This window comes from Hevea brasiliensis, chromosome 2, assembly GCF_030052815.1.
Source record: "Hevea brasiliensis isolate MT/VB/25A 57/8 chromosome 2, ASM3005281v1, whole genome shotgun sequence".
NCBI classification, from domain to species: domain Eukaryota; kingdom Viridiplantae; phylum Streptophyta; class Magnoliopsida; order Malpighiales; family Euphorbiaceae; genus Hevea; species Hevea brasiliensis.
This window is the reverse complement of record NC_079494.1, coordinates 20,473,584-20,493,567: the sequence shown is the minus strand read 5'-3', so window position 1 is coordinate 20,493,567 and position 19,984 is coordinate 20,473,584.

Below are 19,984 nucleotides of genomic sequence, written 5' to 3'. Positions count from 1 at the left end.
GTGACGGCCCGAGGTATTAGATACCCAAAGGCGCTTACCCGCTATCCACCCATTGCCTAGTGTAGGTTACTTGGGGCAACCAAATGAATAAAAGTGAACAAAGTTAATGAAAAAAATGAATATACCAACACCAAACAAAGAAAGCATACACATTCTATACACATTTATTTTCTTGCTATTTTCTTTTATTATATATTATTGCACCACTAAGCATTATTGCTTAGCGCGTTGCTTTTGCCACGCGTAGGTACTGGAGATCCCGATCCTGAGCCCAGTAGACCACAGACTGGGTAAGTCCATCCTGCAGCTCGCATGCTGTCCTTGTCACCTCAACTTCTGCAGTGCATTGGTAGGACACTAGGTGTCATTTTGATATTTTGTAGCAAATTTTTACTTTCTCATATGTGTTTGAACTTATGTAATATATTTTGATGTTCATGTAAATAATGAAAGTTATGACTATGAATGCAAAATTTGAGCATTTATTTATTGCTTGTATATGAGTATTATGAGAAATGGATGTTTGAGAAATGACAAGGTTATTGAGAACTGAAATTGAGAAATATTGTTGAGATGATGGAATACAAATATTGGAAGTGTTTTTAATAGGTTCCGAAGAACTGTTTTCTCCATTTTTAGCCGGTAATCCGCCAAATTTTCTTTAAAATCTTTGGAACCTCAAATAAATAATACTTTTGATAAATGGCTAAAATAAATTATATTTCGTAAGTTATATTCACAAGCATGGTATAAATTAATTAAGGTATATTAGAATGTGCCGGTACACCGTGTGGCATAGCTTGCTCGGCTACACTGTAGACGGGTAAGGGGTGTCACATTTAGTGGTATCAGAGCATGGTTTAGGCGTTTCTGGGCCTAGATTGAGTCCATACCATGCATTGCATTTGTAAGAGTCGAGGTGACACTAATACAAATCTGTTTGTCTTTGTTATTTTGAATAGGATATGGACCCTTCATCTCAGAGAGCTGTTGAGGAGGAAGTGGAGAGTCATGCTCCACCTGCAGCAGCTGAGACTGGGGGTATGAGAGAATCGCCCGCCACCAAGAAGAGCCTCGCCACCTCCACAGCCATGTTCCAACAAATGGCCGACTTCTTTAAACAAATGGCCGAGTAATGCCAAAGACCACCACCACCACTCCACAGCAGTAAATCACACTTGGAAAGACTAAGAAAGTTTGGAGTCAGGACTTCTATGGCAAGAGAGAAGATGACTCATGGCAATGAGAATTGGTTGAATGCAATGTGCAGAGTTCTAAAACAACTCCACCGCACCCTGCAGCAAAACCTAGAGGCCGCCATATCCTCGTTGCAAAATGATGCCTACGAATGGTGGGACATCGTGTTCAAAGTGAAGTGCAGCCGTAAGTCAGAATTTGGGACTTCTTTCTCTCCGAGTTCAAGAAGAAATACGTGGGCATCAGATACCGGAAGAGAGAAGAAGAGAGTTCATTAACTCGAGGCAGACACCGCCGCTGGCCGAGTATGAGAAGGAATTCGTCCGATTAAGCCGCTATGGTAGGGAGATAGTCCCTAATGAAGCTGAAAGATGTAAGAGATTTGAAGAGGGACTAAATGACAACATCAAGATCCAGCTCACTGCCTTGGGAATCACAGAATTTAGCAAGTTAGTGGAAGCTACAATAAAGGTTGAAAAAGTAAGAATCAGTGAGCAGACAAGAAGAGAGAGACAGCAGAAGAGGGGCCCAGCTCAGTCTACTTCAGCTCCTGTATTTGGGAAGAAGTTCAAGGGTCCTCCTGCACAGAGTTCAGCTCAGCCACAGGTGGTCGTGGTCACCTCAGGGGCCTGTGCCATAGTTCACCCCTAGGAGAGGTCACCCACACCATCGGGCAGCCTCCGTGGATGGGGTTCAGGGGACCAGCCCCAACATCTTCTGCATGTCCACACTGTCTGAAATGGCACAAGGGGGAGTGTTGGAGAGTGACTGGTGCCTGCTTGAGATGTGGGTCAACAGAGCATCGCTGAAGAACCGCCCACGCAGAACTACTACAATGCCTCCAACACAAGCGTAAAAGACCGCTTCGCACTACAGAGAGGTAGAAAATCGCAGATCCGACGCAAAGGGGACCATCACAGAGGCCTTGTGACACCCTCACCGTAGCAACTCGCACATTCTACTGCTCCTGATCAGACGGTCCCGACACCTAGAACGTCCGAAAAATATTTAAACTAAAGTCAGAAACCATGATTAACTCAAATATTAATAAGAAAAATTTAGTAAAAATTTTAGAAATAAAATGCAACTAAGTCAAATGAGCCGGTGCCCAAGCGATGGGTAACCAGAGGTAAGTTGCGGTTCTCGCAACGAGAAGGCCTAGACCCAGGGAAAAATTCATAAAATAATTTTTGGGACTCCAGAGAAGGGTCATTGAGGTTCCTATGGCATTAGAATGCCAAGAAAATATTTAGAAAATTTTTTCAATCGGTACAGACAATTTTGACCCGTTAAGCCAAACGGAGGGCATTTTGGTCATTTCGCCTTCAGAGGTGATTTTTGGTCGACTTGTCCAGTTAAGTAAATAATTAATATGACATAAAATATGAATAAATATTACTAAAAATGAAATTGGAAATGAGTAGTGGATAAAAGAAAAGGAAAATAAAATAAAAAGCAATTTATGACATCTTGATGATGTCATTTAAAAGCCATAACCAATCACAATTAAGTAACCATTTGACTAATTAATAAAAGAGATAAATAAAGACCAAGGAAGACCAAAAACAAGCAGCCATCTTCTTCTTCAAAACGTGATCCTCTCCTCCATAACCCTCCATGGAAGTTTTCTTTAATTACTTCCATTTTCCTATGAATTTGCACTATAAAACCCTAAGTCCCTTCACTAAAAACTTGTCTCTACCTCTTGGGAAGTGTTTGGCAGCCTAGAAAAGGAAGGAAAGTGAAGTTTTAGCTTGGAGAAATCTACCCTACAAGAGGTTAAAGTGAGGTTAGTGCCTATTATGCATACATCTTTCTCTTTCCATGATTAGAGACCTAAAATAAGCAAGAATTTGTGAATTAAATGAATGGAATTTATGTGTATGTATACAATGAATTTTGGCAGCCCTAGGGAGGAACAAGATTAAGTGTTTTTGATGGACTTAGAGTGGACTAAAGATGATGTTTAAGGTATATATATATATGTATGATGAATTGGTGTGCTAACTAAGGTAATTGGTGTAATCCTTGAAAATGAGCTAGGGTTTGGGAGTGAAACTTGGATTTAGCTTGGGAAATTATTAGAGAACATTTTAATGGTCAATTAGTGACCATTTTAGGTAAGTTGGCCATAAATTGGACTGAAATGTAGCATGGCAAAGTGAAGGAGCATGCTGCCTTGTGAGTGCAAAGCAGGTGATCAAATTTCAGTCCACTTGGACTGCCATAGCTTGGGCTGTGTTGATCCAATTGGTGTTTGGCCAATTGGACATGAAACTAGGCTTATAATGGCACATTTTTGCTGAAGAAACCCTGCCCAAAATACCAAAGCAAGAGGACCAAAAGTTGGCCCCAATCCGGATACCCTGCAAACAGCCCCCGCAGAATGACTAAATGAATAGTAACTGTTCATTTGGCCATAACTCACTGTAGAAATGGTCAATTGATCTGAAATTTTTAAAGCAACAAGTTAAGACATAGAAAAACAACTTTCATGAAGAAACCTACCCCAAATTATGACCAGAACCTAATCAAATCATTGAGCAAAGTGAAGTTTACTGTACTGAGATTTCCAGAATTTTCATTTGAGCAGTAATGTTTGGATGGCTATAACTCTCTCTAGAAAACTCGGATTTAGGCGATTCTTGAACCGATGAAAACCTAAGGCATAGTAGAACATTTCATATGAAGAAAGTTAGGCCAAATTATGAACTTAACTTGATCAAATTACTGACCAAAGTTGGACCAAAATCTGCCAAAACCCAAAAGTGCAGCATGAACAGTGCACGTGAACAAAAAACTTATTTTGGCCATAACTTGAGCTACAAAACTCCAAATGGAGTGATTCAAAAAAGGAAATTCAACTAGACAGAATAAGGAACAACTTTCATGTTTACCATTTCCTCAAATTCCCACTGGAAAAATAACAAATGGAACAGTAAAGATGAAGCACCAAATCTGAAAATTTTGTTCAATTAGCATTAAGCTTAGAAATGGTATTGGCAACCAATACCAACAAGTTTTAAATACAAAATGTGGTATGTTTGGAGTGTTAAAACCAATACACCTATTTTCTATCCAAAAGTCAACATTTTTGTTGACCAATGAGGTGAAGAGTGACACCAAAACCAAAAATTAGCAATTTTGCCAAAATGACCTAAGCTTTGAGAAAGTGACTAAAACCAACAAGTTTTGAATGCAAAATGTGGTATGTTGGGAGTGTCAAAACCAATGTACCTATTGTTTATGCAAAAGTCAACATTTTAGTTGACTAATGAAATGAATAGTGACATGAAAACTTGAAATTCAAAAATTGTGAAACTTAAAAGTGCAAAATGCCCTAGTAGGCCTAATGTGATTGGTTTGGATAGATTGGCATGCCAATAGGGTATTGTTTTAGCAGTACTGCGAAAGGCTTTATGCCTGTATTAATGGCTTTATGCCCGTATTCATGGCTTTTATACCCGTATTCATGGCTTTTATGCCCGATTATGTGATATCATGGCTTTTTAGCCATACTGACTGCATACGTGGTAGACGTTTTGCGTCCCATGGTATGACGGCCCGAGGCATCGCGTGTCCAAGGTTAACCCACTGCTATCCACCCATTGCCCAAAGATAGGTTACTTGGGCATGGAAAAGTATAACTGTGATTGAACTGATTATTAAATAAAATACGAAAATTAAGAATCAGGAATGATTACAAAAATACAAAGAAGCTCAAGATCATGAAGAAAATAATTAACGAAATGCATGAAGAAGTTAATATCATAAAACATGATTAGCCCTCGACTAAACAATAAGTTAGTAATTATTCATTTCTTATGAACACAATAGCAAGGAAATTATTATTTTTATTTGCATATTATATTTTCTTGTATTATTTGCACCACTAAGCTTTATGCTTAGCGCCGCTTTGCAACACGAGGTAATCAAGATTTGGACAGAGGGCCCAGAGACCACAGATTCGGTAAGGCGCTTCACGCTTCAAGATAGTGTCCGTGTCACCTCACCATCCACAGTGCATTGGTAGGACACTAGGTTTCATTTTGACATTTTGTAACTAATTTCTATTTTCTCATATGTATTTGACCTTATGGAATGTATTTTGATGTTCATGTAAATAATGAAAATTGTATTTGTGAATGGAAGAGTGAATGTCTATTTATGACTTGTACATGATTAACAAATGAGATGAATGATTGAGAAACGAATGGTTGAAAAATATTGAGATCTTGATATTGGAGTTTGTGAGTGGATGAATATGATTATTAGAAGTGTTTGTCATAGGTTTCGACGAACTGTTTTCTCCATTTTTAGCCGGTACTCCGCCGGATTTTCTTTAAAATTTTCGGAACCTCAAATAAATTACAATTTCAATAAATGAATTATATTTCACAAGTTAAATTCAAAACTACGATAAAAAAATGAATTAAGATAAAATAGAGTGCTCCGGCACACTGAGTGGCATAACTTGCTCAGCTACACTGTAGTCGGGTAAGGGGTGTCACATTTAGTGGTATCAGAGCGCGGTTTAGGCGTTTCTGGACCTAGATAGATTGCATATCATGCATTGCATTCATATGAGTCGAGGTCACACTATTGCATATCTGTATTTCTTGTTTACTTTAGGTTAAGGTATGGAATAAGAGAGTGAAGAGATAATGAGATAGTGAATGGAGATGAGAAGGAGACTGTATTTAAGATGAAAAAGGATGAGTACATAACTGTTTGAGGATAGGATTTAGACAAGGAGAAAGTGAAGTATGATAACACGGAAAGGTGAAGAAATAAGGAGGTAATAGCCCCTCGACTATTTACACCGGATAAATTTCGAGGACGAAATTTTTATCAGAGGGGAAGAATTGTAACACCCTCACTGTAGCAACTCCGTACATTCTATTGTTTCGGTGATCGGTGTCGGTCCGGACAGCTAAAACGTCCGGAAAAATATTTAAACTAAAGTAAGAAACCATGATTAACTCAAATATTAATAAGAAAAATTTAGTAAAAATTTTAGAAATAAAATGCAACTAAGTCAAATGAGCCGGTGCCCAAGCGATGGGTAACCAGAGGTAAGTTGCGGTTCTCGGAACGAGGAGCCCTAGACCCGGGGAAAAATTCATAAAATAATTTTTGGGACTCCAGAGAAGGGTCATTGAGGTTCCTATGGCATTAGAATGCCAAGAAAATATTTAGAAAAATTTTTCAATCAGTACAGACAATTTTGACCCGTTAAGCCAAACGGAGGGCATTTTGGTCATTTCGCCTTCAGAGGTGATTTTTGGCCGACTTGTCCAGTTAAGTAAATAATTAATATGACATAAAATATGAATAAATATTACTAAAAATGAAATTAGAAATAAGTAGTGGATAAAAGAAAAGGAAAATGAAATAAAAAGCAATTTATGACATCTTGATGATGTCATTTAAAAGCCATAACCAATTACAATTAAGTAACCATTTGACTAATTAATAAAAGAGATAAATAAAGACCAAGGAAGACCAAAAACAAGCAGCCATTTTCTTCTTCAAAACGTGATCCTCTCCTCCATAACCCTCCATGGAAGTTTTCTTTAATTACTTCCATTTTCCCATGAATTTGCACTATAAAACCCTAAGTCCCTTCACTAAAAACTTGTCTCTACCTCTTGGGAAGTGTTTGGCAGCCTAGAAAAGGAAGGAAAGTGAAGTTTTAGCTTGGAGAAATCTACTCTACAAGAGGTTAAAGTGAGGTTAGTGCCTATTATGCATACATCTTTCTCTTTCCATGATTAGAGACCTAAAATAAGCAAGAATTTGTGAATTAAATGAATGGAATTTATGTGTATGTATACAATGAATTTTGGCAGCCCTAGGGAGGAACAAGATTAAGTGTTTTTGATGGACTTAGAGTGGACTAAAGATGATGTTTAAGGTATATATATATATGTATGATGAATTGGTGTGCTAACTAAGGTAATTGGTGTAATCCTTGAAAATGAGCTAGGGTTTGGGAGTGAAACTTGGATTTAGCTTGGGAAATTATTAGAGAACATTTTAATGGTCAATTAGTGACCATTTTAGGTAAGTTGGCCATAAATTGGACTGAAATGTAGCATGGCAAAGTGAAGGAGCATGCTGCCTTGTGAGTGCAGCAGGGTGACTGAAATTTCAGTCCACTTGGACGACCATAGCTTGGGCTGTGTTGATCCAATTGGTGTTTGGCCAATTGGACATGAAACTAGGCTTATAATGGCACATTTTTGCTGAAGAAACCCTGCCCAAAATACCAAAGCAAGAGGACCAAAAGTTGGCCCCAATCCGGATACCCTGCAAACAGCCCCCGCAGAATGACTAAATGAATAGTAACTGTTCATTTGGCCATAACTCACTGTAGAAATGGTCAATTGATCTGAAATTTTTAAAGCAACAAGTTAAGACATAGAAAAAAAACTTTCATGAAGAAACCTACCCCAAATTATGACCAGAACCTAATCAAATAATTGAGCAAAGTGAAGCTTACTGTACTGAGATTTCCATAATTTTCATTTGAGCAGTAATGTTTGGATGGCTATAACTCTCTCTAGAAAACTCGGATTTAGGCGATTCTTGAACCGATGAAAACCTAAGGCATAGTAGAACATTTCATATGAAGAAAGTTAGGCCAAATTATGAACTTAACTTGATCAAATTACTGACCAAAGTTGGACCAAAATCTGCCAAAACCCAAAAGTGTAGCATGAACAGTGCACGTGAACAGTAAACTTATTTTGGCCATAACTTGAGCTACAAAACTCCAAATGGAGTGATTCAAAAAAGGAAATTCAACTAGACAGAATAAGGAACAACTTTCATGTTTACCATTTCCTCAAATTCCCACTGGAAAAATAACAAATGGAACAGTAAATATGAAGCACCAAATCTGAAAATTTTGTTCAATTAGCATTAAGCTTAGAAATGGTATTGGCAACCAATACCAACAAGTTTTAAATACAAAATGTGGTATGTTTGGGGTGTTAAAACCAATACACCTATTTTCTATCCAAAAGTCAACATTTTTGTTGATCAATGAGGTGAAGAGTGACACCAAAACCAAAAATTAGCAATTTTGCCAAAATGACCTAAGCTTTGAGAAAGTGACTAAAACCAACAAGTTTTGAATGCAAAATGTGGTATGTTGGGAGTGTCAAAACCAATGTACCTATTGTTTATGCAAAAGTCAACATTTTAGTTGACTAATGAAATGAATAGTGACATGAAAACTTGAAATTCAAAAATTGTGAAACTTAAAAGTGCAAAATGCCCTAGTAGGCCTAATGTGATTGGTTTGGATAGATTGGCATGCCAATAGGGTATTGTTTTAGCAAGATCGCAAAGGCTTTATGCCCGTATTCATGGCTTTATGCCCGTATTCATGGCTTTTATGCCCGTATTCATGGCTTATAAGCCCGATTATGTGATATCATGGCTTTTTAGCCATACCGATCGTGATACGTGGTAGACGCTTTGGCCCCATGGTATGACGCCCGAGGCATCGCGTGTTCAAAGGTTAATGACCCGTTATCCACCCACCGCCCAAAGATAGGTTACTTGGGCATGGAAAAGTATAATCGTGATTGAACTGATTATTAAAGAAAATACGAAAATTAAGAATCGTGAATGATTACAAAAATACAAAGAAGCTCAAGATCATGAAGAAAATAATTAACTAAATGCATGAAGAAGTTAATATCATAAAACATGATTAGCCCTCGACTAAACAATAAGTTAGTAATTATTCATTTCTTATGAACACAATAGCAAGGAAATTATTATTTTTATTTGCATATTATATTTTCTTGTATTATTTGCACCACTAAGCTTTATGCTTAGCGCGTCGCTTTTGCAACGCGTAGGTATTGAAGATTTGGACAGAGGGCCCAGTAGACCACAGATTCGTAAGGCGCTCACGCTTCAAGATAGTGTCCGTGTCACCTCACCATCCACAGTGCATTGGTAGGACACTAGGTTTCATTTTGACATTTTGTAACTAATTTCTATTTTCTCATATGTATTTGAACTTATGGAATGTATTTTGATGTTCATGTAAATAATGAAAATTGTATTTGTGAATGGAAGAGTGAATGTCTATTTATGACTTGTACATGATTAACAAATGAGATGAATGATTGAGAAACGAATGGTTGAAAAATATTGAGATCTTGATATTGGAGTTTGTGAATGGATGAATATGATTATTAGAAGTGTTTGTCACAGGTTCCGACGAACTGTTTTCTCCATTTTTAGCCAGATTCACGGATTTTCTTTAAAATTTTCGGAACCTCAAATAAATTACAATTTCAATAAATGAATTATATTTCACAAGTTATATTCAAAACTACGATAAAAAAAATGAATTAAGATAAAATAGAGTGCTCCGGCACACTGAGTGGCATAACTTGCTCGGCTACACTGTAGTCGGTAAGGGGTGTCACAGGCCTGCATCCGAGCCAGCAGAGGGGCCAGATAACAGACCACCTGCCAGAAATTATGCCCTGAGAGCTCAGGAGGAGCAAGATGCCCCGGACGTCATCAGGGGTACGTTCTCCCTCTACACTACACCTGTGCATGCATTAGTGGATCCAGGATCCACTCATTCATACATCTGCATCAACTTACCTGTAGAAAGGGGGATACTAGTAGGGGAGAGTGACCAAGACATTCTGGTCACTAATCCATTGGGTCACAGTGTAGTGGTGAACAAGGTATACAAGGGTTGCCCGTTAAGGATTCAGGGGTATGAATTCTTGGCAGACCTGATTGAGTTGCCCTTCCACGAGTTTGACGTGATTTTGGGAATGGACTGGTTGTCACGTCATCAGGCAATAGTTGATTGCTAATTGAAGAGAATTTCTCTGAAAACTCCTGAGGGTAATGAGATTACAGTTGTGGGTGAAAGGATAGATTTCTTGTCCAATGTCATCTCAGCCACAGTCGCAAGAAGAATGATGAGAAAAGGCTGTGAAGCCTACCTAGCACATGTGGTGGATACTAGGCAGGCTAAGCCAAACCTGAGTGACATACCCACAGTGAGAGACTTCCCAGAGGTATTTCCTGAAGAATTGCCTGGTTTGCCACCAGAAAGGGAAGTTGAATTTGCTATTGAGACACCGCGGCACAAAGACCCATTTCCATTGCTCCTTATAGGATGGCACCCATTGAATTGAGGGAGTTGAAAACTCAGTTGCAAGAGTTGCTTGATAAGGGGTTTATACGCCCCAGTGTGTCACCATAGGGAGCTCCAGTGCTTTTTGTGAAAAAGAAGGATGGAACTTTGAGGCTTTGCATTGATTACCGGCAGTTGAATAAAGTGACTGTGAAGAACAAATATCCGTTGCCTAGAATTGATGATCTATTTGATCAGTTGAAGGGAGCAGGAGTATTTTCTAAAATTGATCTCAGGTCAGGGTATCATCAGTTGAGGGTGAAGGATGTAGATGTGCCCAAGACTGCATTCAGGACCCGGTACGGGCATTATGAGTTTCTGGTGATGCCCTTTGGCCTAACAAATGCACCAGCAGCATTTATGGACCTTATGAACCGTATCTTCCATCCATACCTAGATCTGTTCGTAGTGGTCTTTATTGACGATATTTTGGTGTATTCCAAGACTAGTGAAGAACATGATGAGCATTTGAGGATTGTTCTGCAAACCCTGAAGGAAAAGAAGTTGTATGCTAAGTTGTCCAAGTGTGACTTTTGGATGAATGAGATTGGATTCCTTGGACACATAGTGTCAGCTGATGGGATTAGGGTGGATCCCAAGAAAATAGAAGCAGTGATGGAATGGAAGCCTCCCAGGAATACAACTGAGGTCAGAAGCTTCTTGGGGCTAGCTGGGTATTACAGAAGATTTGTGAAGGGATTTTCTTTAATAGCTGCTCCAATGACCAAGTTGTTACACAAGAATGTCAGATTTGACTGGAATGACAAGTGTCACTGGGCTTTGAGAGGTTAAAGGCTATATTGACAGAGGCACCAGCAGCACACAAGGTCGTGAAAGGACTTCGTGGTCTATAGTGATGCTTCTCATAATGGGTTAGGTGTGTATTGATGCAAGAGGGAAAGGTGGTCGCTATGCTTCCAGCACTAAGGCCACATGAACGTAACTACCCTACCCATGATCTAGAGCTTGCAGCAATTATCTTCGCGATGAAGATATGGAGGCATTACTTGTATGGTGAAAAGTGCTACGCCATACTGCACTCACAAAAGCCCAAATATTTGCCAACTCAGAGGGAGCTCAACCTTAGACAGAGGCGATGGATTGAGTTCCTGAAGGATTATGATTGTGTGATTGACTACCATCCTGGGAAGGCAAATGTAGTTGCTGATGCTTTGAGCAGAAATTCCATCACAGCTTTGAGATCATTGAATGCCCGTCTATCTTTGGTTCGAGATGGAGCTATTTTGGCTGAGTTACAAGTGAGGCCAAACCTGCTGCAGCAGATTTTAGATGGGCAAAAGGCAGATGAAAAGTTAATGGCTATTATGAGCAAAATCTCAGAGGGAAAAGCAACTGACTTTGAGGTGAAAACAGATGGGTGTTTGTATTACAAAGGAAGACTGTGTGTACCAGATGATGAGGAATTGAAGGCCAATATTCTGAAAGAGGCACACACCAGTGTATATGCTATGCATCCAGGAAGTACAAAGATGTATCATGATCTGAAGCTTCAGTATTGGTGGCCTGGTATGAAAAAGGACATAGATGACTATGTGATTAAATGCTTGACATGTCAGCAAGTCAAGGCAGAACATCAAGTTCCATCAGGTTTGCTACAGCCTATACGGATACCTGAATGGAAATGGGATCGGGTCACCATGGATTTTGTAAGTGGTCTACCTCTCACCCGGAAGAAACATGATGCAGCATGGGTAATAGTGGATAGATTGACCAAGTCAGCACACTTTCTGCCAGTTAGGACTGACTACTCACTAGAGAGGTTAGCAGAATTGTATATTAGTGAGATAGTTAGACAGTATGGAATTCCACTTTCCATCATATCTGATCGAGACCCAAGGTTTACATCGAGATTTTGGAAAAAGTTGCATGAATCCTTGGGTACACAACTCCATTTCAGCACAGCTTTCCATCCTCAGACGGATGGGCAATCAGAAAGAGTAATCCAGGTAAACAATTGAAACCCATGAAATTGATACAAATGTTGAACTAAAATGATAACAATAACATGAAATATATGTCAGGTCCTTGAGGATATGCTGAGGAGTTGTGTCATTGAGTTTGAGGGAAGCTGGGATAGATACCTCCCACTGGCAGAATTTGCATACAACAATAGCTACCAAGCTAGCATCCAAATGCCCCCATATGAAGCACTGTATGGGAGAAAATTTAGAACTCCAGTGTGCTGGACTGAATTGGGCGAAGACAAACTGGTAGGGCCAGACCTGGTGAAACAGGCTGAGGAAAAGGTAAAATCAATCAAAGCCAACTTAAAGGTTGCCTCGCATGCATGTAAATCTTATGCCGACCTGAAGAGGAAAGAAATAGAATATGTGGTTGGCGACAAAGTGTTCCTCAAGGTGTCACCATGGAAGAAGGTATTGAGGTTTGGAAGGAAAGGTAAGTTGAGCCCTAGGTTCATTGGCCCATATGAAATCATCGAACGTGTGGGTCCAGTGGCCTATAGGCTAACTTTACCACCGTGAGTCGACAAGATCCATAGTGTGTTCCACGTGTTCATGCTCGTAAGATACCGCTCAGATCCTTCACATGTCATCTCCAGAGAAGAAATTGAAATACAGCCGGATTTGACATATGAAGAAGAACCCCTACGGATCCTGGCTCGGGAAGTAAAAGAATTGAGGAACAAGCAGATTCCATTGGTGAAAGTGCTTTGGAGGCACCACAACACCGAGGAGGCAACTTAGGAAAGTGAAGAGACGATGAGGCAACAGCCTCTCAACTGTTTAGATCGTAAATTTCGAGGACGAAATTTAAATTAGAGGGGAAGAGTTGTAACACCCTCCCAGAATAACTCCGCACATTCCCATCGCTCCGGTGACTGTCGGTCCGACAGCTAGAACGTCCTAAAAATATTTAAACTAAAGTCGAAACCATAATTAACTCAAATATTAATAAGAAAAATTTATTAAAAATTTTTGAAATAAAATACAACCAAGTTAAACGAGCTATGTTCTAGCGATGGGTAATCAGAGGAAAGTTGCGTTTCGCAACGAGGAGCCCTAGACCCGGGGGAAAAATTATAAAATAATATTTGGGAATCCAGAGAAGGGGGATTGAGGTTCCCATGGCCGTAGAAAGCCAAGAAAATACCTCGAAAAATTTTTCAATCTCCAGACATAATTTTGACCCGTTAAGCCAAACGGAGGGCATTTTGGTCATTTCGCCTTCAGAGGTGATTTTTGGCCGACTTGTCCAGTTAAGTAAATAATTAATATGACATAAAATATGAATAAACATTTCTAGAAATTAAATTGAAATTGAGTAGTGATGAAAAGAAAAGAAAAATCAAAGAAAAGCTCATTTATGACATCTTGATGATGTCATTTATAAATTATGACCAATCACAATTAAGTAACCCTTTGACTAATTAATAAAAGAGATAAATGAAGACTAAATTCATCAAAAAACCAGCAGCCATCCCTCTCTCCTCAAGTGCAGCCGAAAGCCATCTTCCTCCCTCCATTGATGTTCAATCAAGCAAGCTTCCTTTCTCCTTTGTTTCCACCACTAAACCCTAAACCCCTTCATTAAAACTTAACCACACCTCTTGGGGAAGTGTTTGGCAGCCTAGAAAGTGAAGGAAAGTGAAGATTTAACTTGGGAAAAATCTGCCTACAAGAGGTTAGTGCATCTATATCCCCAAAACTCTTTATTTTCATGATTTGGGACTTGAAACTTAGTAAGAATTGTAATTTAAATGAACAAAAACTCATGTGTATGAGTATATGAATTTCGGCTGCCCTAGCTATGGAATAGGAGGGAGTGTTTTTGATGAGCTTGAAGTGAACTAGAATCATGTTGGAAGTTTATAAACACAAGAATAATGAATTAAAAGCTAACTAAGGTAAATTGTATAAAACATGAATTTGAATTAGGGTTTTGTGAGCAAAATGTAAACTTGGTTTAGGAAATTATTAGAGAACATTTTAATGGTCAATTAGTGACCATTTTAGGTAAGTTGACCATAAAATGGACTGAAAAATAGGATTGCAAAGTGAAGTTGCAGTCGCTCTAGACAAGCAGCAGAGGGACTGAAAATTCAGTCCACTTGCACTGCCATAACATGGGCTGTGTTGGTTCAATTGGTGTTTGGCCAATTGGACATGAAACTAGGCTTATAATGGCACATTTTTGCTGAAGAAACCATGCCCAAAAGACCAAAGCAAGAGGACTAAAACTTGGTCCCAATCCGGATACTCCTGCAATCGATTCTCGCAGACTGACCAAATGAACAGTTGGCCATAACTCACTGTAGATTTGGTCAATTGACCTGAAAGTTTTACAGCAACAAGTTAAGACATAGAAAAACAACTTTCATGAAAGAACCTACCCCAAATTATGGCCAGAACCTAACCCAAATGACAGTGGAAGTCACTGTTCATGTTACTGTAGATATGGTAATTTTTGCAGAATGGCAATCCGGCCAGCTGTGGTTTTTGGACCATATCTGGAGCTACAAAACTCCAAATGGAGTGATTCAAAAAAGAAAATTCAACTAGACAAAAAAAGGAACAACTTTCATGTTTACCATTCCCTCAAATTCCCACTGCAACAGGGCCCAATGGAACAGTAAAATTGGGTCTCCAAAACTGAAATTTCTGCCCTCTTAGATTTAAGTTGAGAAATGGAAATGGCAATCAATTCCAACAAGTTTTAAATACAAAATGTGGTATGTTTGGGGTGTTAAAACTAATACACATATTTTCTATCCAAAAGTCAACATTTTTGTTGACCAATGAGGTGAATAGTGACCCCAAAACTTGAAATGCACAAATTGAAGAATTTAAAAGTTTCAAATGCCCTATTATACCTAACATGATTGGTTTGGATAGTTTGGCATGCCAATAGGGTTCAGTTAGCAGTACTGCACATCCCAAAATGCCATTCAGTGATTTCATGGCTTTTAGCCATTCTGACTTTGCATTGAGACTTGGCCTTGTGCCTGAGATTATTTACAGCTTGGTAACTGTTCTGTTGCACACCGGGTGATGCATATGCGACCGATGGTGTGACGGCCCGAGGTATTAGATACCCAGTGCCAGTTTACCCGTTATCCACCCATTGCCTAGTGTAGGTTACTTGGGGCAACCAAATGAATAAAAGTGAACAAAGTTAATGAAATAAATGAATATACCAACACCAAACAAAGAAAGCATACACATTCTATACACATTTATTTTCTTGCTATTTTCTTTTATTATATTATTGCACCACTAAGCATTATTGCTTAGCGCGTTGCTTTTGCCACGCGTAGGTACTGGAGATCCCGATCCTGAGCCCAGTAGACCACAGACTGGGTAAGTCCATCCTGCAGCTCGCATGTCCTTGTCACCTCAACTTCTGCAGTGCATTGGTAGGACACTAGGTGTCATTTTGATATTTTGTAGCAAATTTTTACTTTCTCATATGTATTTGAACTTATGTAATATATTTTGATGTTCATGTAAATAATGAAAGTTATGACTATGAATGCAAAATTTGAGCATTTATTTATTGCTTGTATATAAGTATTATGAGAAATGGATGTTTGAGAAATGACAAGGTTATTGAGAACTGAAATTGAGAAATATTGTTGAGATGATGGAATACAAATATTAGAAGTGTTTTTAACAGGTTCCGAAGAACTGTTTTCTCCATTTTTAGCCGACATCTGCCGGATTTTCTTTAAAATCTTCGGAACCTCAAATAAATAATACTTTTGATAAATGGCTAAAATAAATTATATTTCATAAGTTATATTCACAAGCATGGTATAAATTAATTAAGGTATATTAGAATGTGCCGGTACACCGTGTGGCATAGCTTGCTCGGCTACACTGTAGACGGGTAAGGGGAGTCACATAGGGTTTTAGGAGGAAAACTGTGAGAAATTGTTAAATGATGTATTTGACCTTGTTGGAGTTGAGAAATGGTCATTTGTGACCAATTGGTGTATGTTGGAAGTGTTAGAACCAAATGCAAATTCGGATTGCTTAGGGTCATGCTGCAGGTTGCAGGACCAAGGTCCCTTTTATGAACCAAAACTGAAAATTTACAAGTCCAATTGGTGTAAGGCCAATTGGGAATGAAAATAGACACAAAATGACACTATATTCGTTTAGGAATGATGCCTAAAAAGTGACCAAAACCTAGTGAACAAATTGACCAAATCTAGATTTCTGCAGTCTGACCTATACAAAAAAGACCAAATGAACAGTATTTGTTCATTTGGCCATAACTTGGGCTAGGTAGGTCTAACTAACCTGAAATTTTACCAGTGGATAGATGAGATATAGACCTAAAACTTTCATTAAGAACACAAACCCAAATTATGCCCTTAACGAAGTCACCCAAAGTTAGTGACCTAAAACTGCCAGAACCAGAATTTGCCTAGAAATCTATGTTAAGTCCAATCCGGCAGCCATGATTCAAATGGCTATAACTTGAGCTACAAAACTCCAAATGGAGTGATTAAAAAAGGAGAATAAATTTAAGACAATAGGGAACATTTTCTATGTAGAAAGTTTTATCAAATTCTAACAGTAAAATAACCAATGGAACAGTGCAACATAAGACACCCAAAACTAAAAATTTGCAAATTTGCCTAAAATACTTAGAATTTGAGTAAACAACCAAAACTAACAAATTTAATAACCAAAATGTGGTATGTGGGTGAAGTTGGAATTCCCATACTTATTAAGCCTTATAAAGTCAACAAATTGACTTGAATAGTTTCGTGAATAGTAACCCCAAAACACAAATTTTAAAGAACGTCAAGTTTAGCACATTAGAGCTAGGTAAAAGTGAATTTAAATTTATTTTTGAATTTATGCTAAGTTATGATACTAAAACACTGTGAAACTGTGTGTTTCAGTGGAAAAGAATACTGGGAAGGAACCCGAGGGATCGAGTCAAGGCCAAGAGGCGACTCGCTTAAGGTTTGTGCACAACATCAATATGCTTTAAAATTCATTTACAAAGTGCATAAAATGTGTATTATGCTTTTTCTTTGAATTGTTGAAAGTTTATTTGTGTATGTTTGAAATGGCAATAAATGTTTAGTAAATTCTTAAGATAAGTTTTGAAACCATAGTGTCATGACCATATATTTGAACACCTCACTAGCACGACTGGTGGGGGAAATCAGTTTCGAATTTTGATTCCTTCTCTGGCTGAAGTTTTGAGGTGTGTGCCAGTAGAAGAAGAAAAAGAATGGGTTCCCATATATTTGAGCTAGCTAGCCTTATGTTGTGACTTCTCCTTAGCCTCCAACTATTGAGCTTATATTTGTTTCGAATGGCATGATACAACTGTGTAATTTTATGAAATGTATTTTAAGACTTTTGAAATGAAATTGTTTGGATTTAAATTTTATAAGTCATGTTTTGAATGTACTGTTCATGTTCAATTTAAATTTTGAATAAATATGATTTAAATTCCGCATAAAGATTATTTTAGAATGTCGTCTACCACTGAGTCCTAGTACTCAGCAATGGTTGTTATTGCTGTCGCAGATATAGAGACTAGAAGAGCAGCAGAGTGAGTTGCTGAGGACAGAGAAGCTACCTACTCTGAAGTCTATCGAGTATATTCTATACCCTGACTGTAAGAATTTATTTTGATGTATGCAATGTATGTAAAGGTATGGGCATGTAAAACTGGTCTTGAGCAGTTTGTATAAAGTTTGTAATAAATTTTAGTTTGGATTTTTCCTAATATAAATTTTTAGTATGATGTATATAAATTGTTTTACATTTAATTATATATAAATGGAAGTATTTTGTTTTAATTTGAATGAAATTAATTAGTAATATTTTGAATGATATTTGAATTGGAAATTGTGGACTTGAATTTTTGGAAATTAATAAGTGATGTTGAAATTAATTGGGATGGTTGTGAAATTGAAGAAGTTGTTGAAACAAATTATTGAAAGTGCTTTTTACAGGTATTTGAAGAACTATTTTCTCAAAATACAGGCAGCACTCTACCGAAATTTTTATAAAATTTACGGAAAAATAAAATGGGACAAAAAATTTACTAGTTTTAAAACCTTGAATAAATATTTTTAATATCTATTTAGAAATGCTCACCACTTATAAAAGTAAGAAAATTATTTTAAAATCCCTTGTAGGGTACTTAATGAGTTATTGGTAGGTGATGTCTGTGAGTTCATTAGATATTCTATGGGATCATGTTATGCCTTACAAAGGGGTAAGATATGACATTGGAGGCCAAATAAATGATTAAACCTCACATGAGATGTGATGGGCAAGGAGTTGCCCACTTATAGTTTATTATAATTCCAATAATGGATGTGCCTGAGGATGATCAATAAGACAATAAGAATTCAATCACCCACTAGAAATCCATCAAACTAGGATTTTCGTTTCCTACTTTGGAAGTGTAGGATTCGCCAAGTTAATGGGAGGACCAATTTGATTAAAAGACCATAATCATTTTGGTTAATTACTTGATACATTTACTAATTAATCTAGTTATTTTGTGCAGTTAATTTTTCTGATAATAATGAGCACACAACAACCACCACCATCCAATATCCTTACGAGCATACTTGATCACAATAGGTTGACGGGACCTAATATTTCTGATTGGCTCAGAAATTTAAAACTTGTTAGAACCTAGAACATATTGGATATGTTTTAGACTCAAAGGTTCCTAGACCTTTACCTCCAGTGGCCACTCAAGAGGAACTAGATACTTTGGACAAGTGGAAGGAGCATGATATGAAAGCCAAATGTTACATGCTTGCTTCTATGACTAATGAGTTACAAAAGCAACATGAAAATATGCAGAATGCAAGTGAGATCCTCCTTTACCTGCAAGAGTTATATGATGAGCACAGCAAGTGTAACACCCCTCACTCGACTACAGTGCAGCCGAGCGATGTGTACTACATTCGGTGCCCGAGCACCCTATCTTATCTTACTTTATTCCTTTAATAATTTGATCTTGTTATATTTTAATATCAATTATTTTTCGACTGAGAAACCAATGGAGTTTTTCCTATTTTATTACCAGTTGACGTATTTTGCTATTTACCTGTTTGAAAATTTCAATAATATTTTACAATAAAAATCTCATCAATTATTCTCATTATTCACATCTTATTCATATATTTCAATTTCATATTCATTTATATGCATTTCCATTCATGCACAATTTATATATATAAGTTCTCAAGTTTCATTAATTTACATGATTTACAGACTGATTACACAAATTCATAATTTACATGATCTACAAATTAATTACAGTTCCATAATCTATATTTCAACATACAATTCATAGTTTACATTACAAATAATAGCTAATTATAATGTACAAAATACATAATATAATCTATATGGGCCCTATCTACATGCATTGCTGAGAAGGTGACAACCTTTGACACTCTGCAGATCAGAACTCCAAAATCTCTGTTTAATATTCGCTGGGCTTTAATCTCGCACTGCACGAGGAAAAAAATCAATCGTTCTAAGCATTGCTACTTAGTGGTGCAATAATATAACAAGAAATAATATATACCAATAAAAATAATTGGAGCATATTTTCTATATT